Below are 9200 nucleotides of genomic sequence, written 5' to 3' on the forward strand. Positions count from 1 at the left end.
TGATGCAGAACTCTCTGCGTTTTGCACCATAGCCTGTTCCAGGAGACCACGTAGTCCCTGGCGCACTCTCCTTCCTTCAGGAGTTGTCGGCTCGGGCATTGCCCTGAGGAGGAGTGCAGCGGCCATTACATTCTGGCTGGCCGTGCTGAAGACCGGGGCGTCACCCCCTGCGTCCTCGACGATACGACGGTTGACGTCTCGGGCGCGGCCTCTAGCCTCACCCTCGTCTCCGCGGCCGGATGGGTCTCGGACCAGGGCCTCACGGAGTTGGCGGAGACGTGCGCGTTCTTCTTCGAGCCTGGCCTCCAGCTCATTGAGCTGCTCGAGGTCAGGGCGGTGTCCTCCTACGGGGGCTGATACTACCCCACGGGCCCTAGGGTCGGTTCCGGGAGTAGGGTTGGGAGGTGGGGTTGCATTCTCCTGCCTAGAGGGTCCTGCGTCCCCCTGGGCGTTATGCGGCGTCCCTCCGACTTCCAGGTTAAAACATTCTCATGACGGGTCATGGCTCCAGTCGTCAGAGTCGGAGTAGCCGAGACAGTAGTTACTGGCCTCCAAAAAGCGCATGAAGGTCTCCGGGTCGCCACACCCGGAAAAATCAGCGCCGGCCCACTCGTCATCGCCCGAGGTGGGATCCTCTGGGTACGACGAAACGGGCGGTGTGGAAATGAGGTCCAGGGCAGACCTCAAGTGGTGCCCTGGAAGGTCTGCGTATGCACTTAACGAAGTGCTCATGGAAGAGGCGTAGGTGGCGGCTGCGTTCCTGAGCCCGAAAGGGAACTCGGGAGGTGCCGCAACCTCTACCCCATCTACGGGTGGAGAAGGACGGGATGTTGAGGCCCCTTTGTCCCTCTTCTGGGGGACGGGCGCAGGCCGTGCCTTCCCCTTCGATCGGGTCGGGACGGGAGGTCGCGACGAACCTCTGTTGGTCCAGGGAGCGGAGCTTGAGGCCCCGCGAGCCCTTCCTCTAGCGCCTGTCGGGCCAGAGGAACGGGCGATCTGGTGAGGAATATGCGGGGGGAGGGCCGAACGGACCCTGGCCTCAGCGGTAGGGTCAGGGATCCTGGATCTCTGACGCCCTCGCTGGGTGCCCCCCGTACGGTGTCCCGAGCAGCTCCCACGCACAGACTGTGGTGGGATCGGCTCGGGGCGAGGCTCGGCATCACCACGCGGCGGGAGGAGGATCATGTCATAGCCGGAGCCGAGGGACATGAACTCCAAACTCCCGAACGTCATGATGGTGTCGCGGCGGAGTGGGTGAAATCCGTCTGCCATCCAAGTCTTCCCAGTAGGGACAGGTGAATGTCACGCAGAAGGCCCCTACCTGGCGCGCCAACTGTCGGCGTCTAGACTTGTGGTCTAGACACAAACAAGTATAAGTTTGCGTGACTACCCAGGCCTGGATGGTGATACAAGTGAGACACAGAAGGTTTATACTGGTTCGGGCCTGGAATGCCCTACGTCCAGTGGGATCGGGGATCTGTATAGCCTTGCACCCAAAGGTGCTTGTAGTAGGGGGGTACAAACAGGTTGCGAGAGAGGGCTAAGTCCCAGGTCTCGACTTTGTGATGGACAGAGTGCTGGTCGCTGCTCTGTGAATGGGAAGGGTGGTTGTGCGTATGTGAACCCGAACCTTGTTGTGAGCCCTGGCTCCCCTTTTATAGCCTCAAGGGGAGACAGAGATTTATATGAGTAGATTTCCTTCTGCCGAGTGGACGAGTTACAGTCCCGACCCTGTTGAAGCCTGTCCATGTTGTCCATAGTCGTCACCCTGCCCTGCTGCGGTATGGGAGTCACCGCGCCTGTCACGTCGTGGGTACGGGCGCCGTGCGTTGGAAGTCTTGCTGATCCGGGGGAGCGGCGTCCGGCGCCCGAGCCCTGAAGGGGTCGGGCGAGGCGGGACTTGCGTCCGAGGCCCTGAGGGGTCGGGCGAGACGGAACTTGCGTCCGAGACCCTGAGGGGTCGGGCGAGTTGGAACTTGCGTCCGAGTCCCTGAGGGGTCGGACGAGTCGGGATTTGGACCTGAGGCCCAGGAGTCAGACGAGCTGGGGCCCATGCCCGGGTAATTGTGGTTAGTTTGCTTTGTCCTTTGCGTTTTTTATTGGTCTAATTTGGGTATCCCTACTGATGGTACCCAACAGTATTGCTATGAGGTGTGTTGAATTGTGTTGAGTTGTCCTCTAGGGAACCTCTGCTGCTACTTATATATCGTGAAGGGACAGAGTTACAAGTAAAATATCCTATTTGGTACAATATCTTGTAGCTTCGCGGTGCACGCCGACCAGCGTCGTGCGCCTCACGTCTTCATCTTGTGGACCGAGCCACCTCTAATGGTGCGGCCCATGTCAACCCATGAAAGTATAGGGGTTTATACTCTTACAATAAAGGAGGAGGAGCTAGCACCAAACGGATGCGCGCATGACTTGGCATCAGCAGGCAGCTGGACGCCTATAAATATCTGGCAGGGTTCAAGACACGGTCCATCCCATCAACTCGAGAGATCAGCATAAACAGCTAGCTATAGCCACAGAAAAGCTAGCTTTCCACCACCACACGCCGCCCGCCATGGCCGCCGCCTCCAATGCCCGGCCCGTTGCCGCCCTGTTCCTCGCCACGACTCTCCTGCTCGCGCAGGCCCAGGCGCAGCAACCGCCGCCGCCGCCGTCAACGTGCCCGGCTAACCTTGACCTGTTGTCCGGTGATATCTCGCTGCTTGACGCCCTGGCGATCCTTGGGGGACTCCGAGACCTGAGCCCGGCAGCTGCCGGCGACTGCCTGTGCATTGCCTTGGGACAGATCACTAACCAAATCCGGTTCCTCTTGGCGCTGCTCGGGATTGATCTCCCCATCGGGTTTCAGTGCAGCACCCCGATCCCCCCCACCTCGCTCCCCGGCGGAATATAATACTCCTCCTATATATTATATATACATATAATCACAGGCATGCATGCATATATATGCACGTATGTATATGGTACGTGCAAGTGCAATACCCGGTCGCCCACGACGTACGTACGTGTGTGTTGTGTTGCCTATATATATAGCTTAAATAATCGCTTGCATGCCTCCTGTACTACCAGGTTACTTCGTATATCGTATATTGTATTGTATTTGTATTGTATGGATCTCAGGCCCAGCTAAGTAGCTAGTGTAGTGGTGTGCCCGGCTACGATTATTAGCTAGTTAATTAGCTGAAGGTCTTAGTACTACGAATACTGTATTGTATCGTCATCAATAAGTTGCCGCCGATTAGATGTGTGCATGCACACGTATGTATATGCATGTGTCGTCTGCGTCGTGGATGCTAATAATCCACTTGTACACAGTACACTGTACACCGTGCTGAACGGGAGTTGTTGATCGACATGGTATGTTATGTTATGTTGTACAATGTGATCTATACGGAGTATATATATATATATATATGTTTGTGCTATTATTATTATTAACGGCCTGTTTGGATCTATGGCAAAAATTTAATTAGTCCACATTTAATCTATTTTTCTGCCATAGGAATCTAAACAGGTATAGGCTAAAAATGAGCAAATGGAGAGAACTAAAGTTTAGTCCATTTACTCCACAAAGAGCCCTAAACTGGGCTAAAAGTCCATTTTTTTATGTTACTACACCTCGATCGGTCGGTCTCACGATATAACTAGCTAGCTCTCAAGAAAATCTCAGATGGCGTATACACTCTAGTAACTTTGTTTCTTAGGTCCCGTGGTTTCCTTTGCTAAACTTTAGTTAGCTAAAATTATTTTAGTTACTCTTGAATGATTAGTGGGACTAAACTATTAATTCTAGCTCCTTTTTAGTTAATGTATTTGGAACTTTAGCTACTAAAGTGACTAAAATTTAGTTGGCTAAAATTTAGCAAGGGAAATAGGACCTTACATTGTAAATCACATTCCTCGTTCTTGTAATTTAGTAGCAGATAGCGTGCTTCTTGCCGCCTTTAGCGCAAGCTTGAGTCTGGGTAAGGTGCTGCTCCACAGCGTTCCAAATTGTACTCGTGTACTGGTTGCCAACGATTTGTTGTCGTAATGGAGAATCTTCCATGTTCAACAAAAAAAATAACATGGCCCATAATTACTCATGCTTAGCAGTTGACAGTTTTGTATATATGCCCGTAGTCCCGTACTAAATAATAAGTACTCAACACAGCGTCATATATAGGACGAGCAAGGGGAGATTGACAAATAATGGTTGTTGAAGAGGAATTGAACGGATCATAGCAGGTACATTGTTATACGTCAGCTGTCATGCAGTGTCACGTAGGATTTTTGCTAATGTGGATTGAAGAGAGAGGGGATAAAGAAGAGGTCATTGTTTCGTGAAACAACCGCTTCATCAGCTAAAATTTAGGAGTATGAGACAATTTACATACCATTGTATCAGTTGAAGTTGCCATGCAACTCATCACAAACATTCCATTGTTGTTTCCACAAATTAAGAACTCTCGAATTACTACGAGACAACTTAAAAGACAATCCAATGTACTTGTTACCTCTTAAGTCATCTCATGATTATGTGTCACTACATCGGACTACCTATGAGACAATACCAATGTACCTGAGTGCTCATGCATGGCTAGCTTATTAATGCCTAAATCAGATGGATACCATGCATCTAGCTGGTCCAAAACAGAGAGAAACATTTTTATGCGATACTGTATAAATTTTGAACACTAAACATGAACTTCTAGTTAAGCATGATGGAAGCAAGTAACTATGCTATCATATGTGCTAATATATATTGACAAAAAACCTTAATCATACAACTGTATATATAGGCTTAGCTTATTCAAGATTGTCCCACTAAATATATTTCTAGTCTAGTGAAAACATGGCACTCAAATGAGTCCAAAACCAATCAGACCTGGTTCAAATTTACTCTCTAGTTTTTTTTTTCGTGAACATGCTTGGCATGTATTTCATTAGGAGGGAAAAATTATTACTCTCTAGTTACAAATAAGAACAAAAGGGAAAACTGATTCTAAATGACAACATAGACAGTTAATAATTTCTTTTTATCATGCCCCAACGCACACCACTGCTAGTCCTTGTTCCGTGATTCCTGTTCGCAACACACAGGGGCGAAGCTACTATAAAATTTATGGTGGTGCACAACGTTGACAGCAGTGTAGAAATATGTCTACTTTCAACTGATTTATATGGTCAAAATAAGCTACTTAGTACTAAATATTTTTTCTTGCCTGGTGCCCGTGCACCACCCAAACTCAACGTGGCTTCGCCCCTGGCAACACATGTATGCAAAGAGTGCCAAGTTGGGTGCTATTCCTGGTTTGAAAACAGGAGTGAAAAAGCAAAGGGCCAAGAAACGACGACGATCAAAGGATTGAGTGAGATATCCTAAACCAACCCAAGAACCAATGGAGCAGGACTTGCCAAGATCTCGTAGTCAGAGCATACCTACGGAACCTAGAAACTTGGCTAGAGAGATGCTGAAGTGATTGGAGAGGCCGGGGGGTGGGGGAGGTAAATCTTAACTCTTTCAGCCAAAATTGTCTTAGTCTGTTTCCAAAACCGTCTTAGCCTATTTTTGTTGTTTTCCAGCCATCAACCTCGAAAGGAGAACGTCAAAATCTAATCAAACCATCATCTTTTTGACTTCTCACTTTTTGTTTGGTTCGTGGAATGAAAATATGTTAATTTAGTAATATCTTATTCCTCACAAGCTAATAATTAATACTGGTATGAGGAATGCAGTTATTTCACCAAATTTGAGGGATGTGAAAGGATTAAGATGCCCAAGATCAAGGGGAGGGGTGAATTGGGCTAATCTAAAATTCTCGTGAAACTAAAACCTACAACTTTGCCCATTTCACCCTTGTGCTTAAATTGTGTTTCTAGCCTACCACACAAAGTTTTGCACCCTAGTTCCAATCCTAGTCAAGTATGAAAATTCTAGGAATGTAAATACGTGAAAGTAAATTACTCAAATATAAAAGGAGAAAGGTTAGGAACGTCGCGATGTTTCTTTCCCAAGGTAAAGGTTAGGAACGTGGCGATGTTTCTTTCCCAAAGTACACATGAGAGTCAACACTCTCTACTAGTCCTTAAAGTACCTTGCAAAATATTGCTCCTCCTTGATCCGTTCAAGAACCAAGTGCTCTCTAAGGGTTGATACTTCACCTCCGATATGGTGGATCATCCACAACTGTACACCACGACTTGAGCCTCTCACAATCTCCACCGAGAGATTACCAAGCTCCCAATCACCACCAAACCATCTAGATGATGCCGATCAGCAAGAGGAACAAGCACAAACCCTCACTTGGCCTAACTAAGCCTAATGTGAAGAGTGGATGTACACTTACTACTCCATAAGCACTAATAGAATCCTTAATCTTTGAATTATTGAATCCAAATCACTCCACTAGTCTTGAGCTCTCCCTTGGACACCAAAGAGTATATGCAACTGTTTTGATGTTGCACAAGATAGAGGGGTACATGTAGCTCAACATAAACGACACGACTGGGAAAGTCGGGTGATCATTTGAACATATCCGATGCCATCCCAATGACTATTTCCATGCTAGTCGTTACTGTATGGCGTCAGTAGCACATCCTCAGCTGGTAGCCACCGGACGAATCCGGTGAGCAAAACCCTAGTCTAGAACCTTATTGGAGCGAGTAACCTTTTCTACTTAGCAAAATTGGTATCTTGTCACCTTTTTCTCTGATGCTATCTTCTTCGGTGACACTACAAGAATAGGTGGCACTATTCACTGTACAAAAAATCAACTACACATGTACCTCTTTCTTCGGTGCACCTCTGACTAGCACACAGGATAAATTCGGTGCATGCAAAACACACCATTCTCTCTCATCCAATTCAAACAACTTTAAGAATGGGCTAACTTCCAAATGACCTTAGTGGTTTCGCTGAAATTTAGTTTATGTTGATGCTAAAATGTTGTGAGAGAAAAATACTATTTTTTCACTGAAAAGTACTACTGAAGTAGTGCAAGAGAACATGACCGACATAGCTAGTGCTAAGTTTTGTATTTGTGCACCATACCCATTCACTAGACTCACCTAGATCAAGCTACCGGTGCATACCCCCTTTATAGTATGACCAAAGAGAAAAGGTCCTAAACTACTCTGAATGTCTTTTCACACTAAACGACACTTTAAACTTGTTTGTCCTTAACCTTATCACTCATCCTTTTGAAAACTAAAGAAAATCCATCAATAGGGGCATGAAAATTATTGATTTCCCATTAATTAATCAACATTGTGACCTAACTTTATATTATCTCTGTAAAACACACATTAGTCATAATGATTATGTTGTCATTAATTGTCAAAATCAAATTAGGGGCCTAGATGCTTTCAGGATGGATGGCTCATGATCAAATTTTGGCTAAAATTCAGCCAGATATTAACTGGACTTGAACACTTTGACAGATCAAAAAAAGTGAATCTCGGTTCGGAATAATTATCAAATTTCTGAGACTCACCTATTTCGGTTAGGTTGGAAATGTTTTATCATTTAAATTTGAGAACCATTGGCCTTGGTTATGAGAAATGACAACGTAGGAGGTAATTTGAAACTCCATCTCCATTCCCTGTGTTTGTGATCGCATCTCTTCTTTTTCTTCGAGTTTCGTACACATAGTGGTCACCGCATTATTAGCATGCATTCTGCCCCTATTCTTCAGCACTACTTTAGCGGTATTTTCAGCGAGAAGAAACAGTGTTTTCTCTCGTAATAAATCAGTATCAGTATAAACCAAATTTCAGCGAAATGAACAGTGACCCCTCGTTGATCCGCATAACCACGGGACAAGAAGGTGCGCCAAGAAATTAGCAACGACCAACCAACGCAGGCCAGGATCGGATATGCTGCCATTTGGGCGGCAAGGCAATGGACATTTGCCGGATATCGGGCGTGCCGCGCAAGGCCGATCGACGACGCTTTCCGATCCCATTTGAATATACAAAGGACTCCGTCGCTGTTACACGCGCGCTACCAGCTAACCAATCAAATAGGAAATAGCATCGAGGAAACGGCAAAGCTGGGGCAGCCGGTTTAATTTGCGCCTGGAACGCATCGACGAAGTCCAGACTCCAGACACTCCAGAGTGCAGACAAGAAATTAGCAAGGGCCGATGGTAAAAACTGATTGGAGAGATTGTTACATCGATCGATCGTGTAAGGCGGAGTGCCCAGATACGATAACGATCGGCCTCATTGTTAACGTGATGCATTAATCAAATGCAAATTGTTGGCATTATTTGTCAGGTTGTGGCTTGTCGCCTGAGCCGGACGACGGCACTGATAGTATAACTGTGAGGAACGAAGAAGTAGCTAGTCCCCGAAGCAGCTGGGGCGGCAAGCGGAAGCTTTGGTAGTATCATTTGCAGAATTGCCGCCAGGCGCCAGCGGCCGGCGGCGCCGGAGTGCAAACACGCTAGGTCAGCGATCGAAGCAGAGAGCTAGCGAGGAAGGGTCGAGGTCGTCGGGCCGGCGCCATGGCCGGAAGGTGGAGGCACGACGACAACCCGTTCGAGGAGAGCGACGGAGACGTCGTCAACCCCTTCTCGGTACGTACGTAACGTAACTCACGCTCACGCAGCGACTAGTCTGTCTCTCGTGATCGATCAGGCGATGCATGATTTGCTGCTTTATAATTTCCTTCCTGCAGTATATATAAGGTGTTGTGTGTTGGTTTAGAGTCTCCAAGTTTTGAAGATTATGGTCCCCTATCGCACAAAATGGGATTGATTACATGTAATGTAAACTAGAATTGGATAAATCGAGCTCTGATGGTTGGGATCTTAGTTTCGAAGATCGAGTTTAACGTTGATTTCGCTAGCTAGTTTACAAATTAAGACAGAGAACAAGAAAGCTAGAGTACAACGTTTCGGATTGTTTTACCTTAATAAGGAAACCCTGAAACTGAAACGATGGCAAATTATTGCAGTGTCCTTTTTTTTCAGTTGTGGAAACTCTGGGAGCCATTTGGCTCAAGTTTGCCTAACATTCTTCTAAACTTGCCAAAACTTGGTGAGAAAAATGCAACGATGCCAACCACTCCTGTCCAAAGAAATCTTGCCGCAACTTAGGGTCTGTTTAGATGCAGCCAAACAGCCAAAACTTTTAGAGAAATAAGCATTTTTTGGAAGAATTGATCTAAACAGAGGCTTGTAAAACTTGGCTGTAAAGATTTGGAA

Source organism: Sorghum bicolor, chromosome 1, assembly GCF_000003195.3.
Source record: "Sorghum bicolor cultivar BTx623 chromosome 1, Sorghum_bicolor_NCBIv3, whole genome shotgun sequence".
NCBI lineage: Eukaryota > Viridiplantae > Streptophyta > Magnoliopsida > Poales > Poaceae > Sorghum > Sorghum bicolor.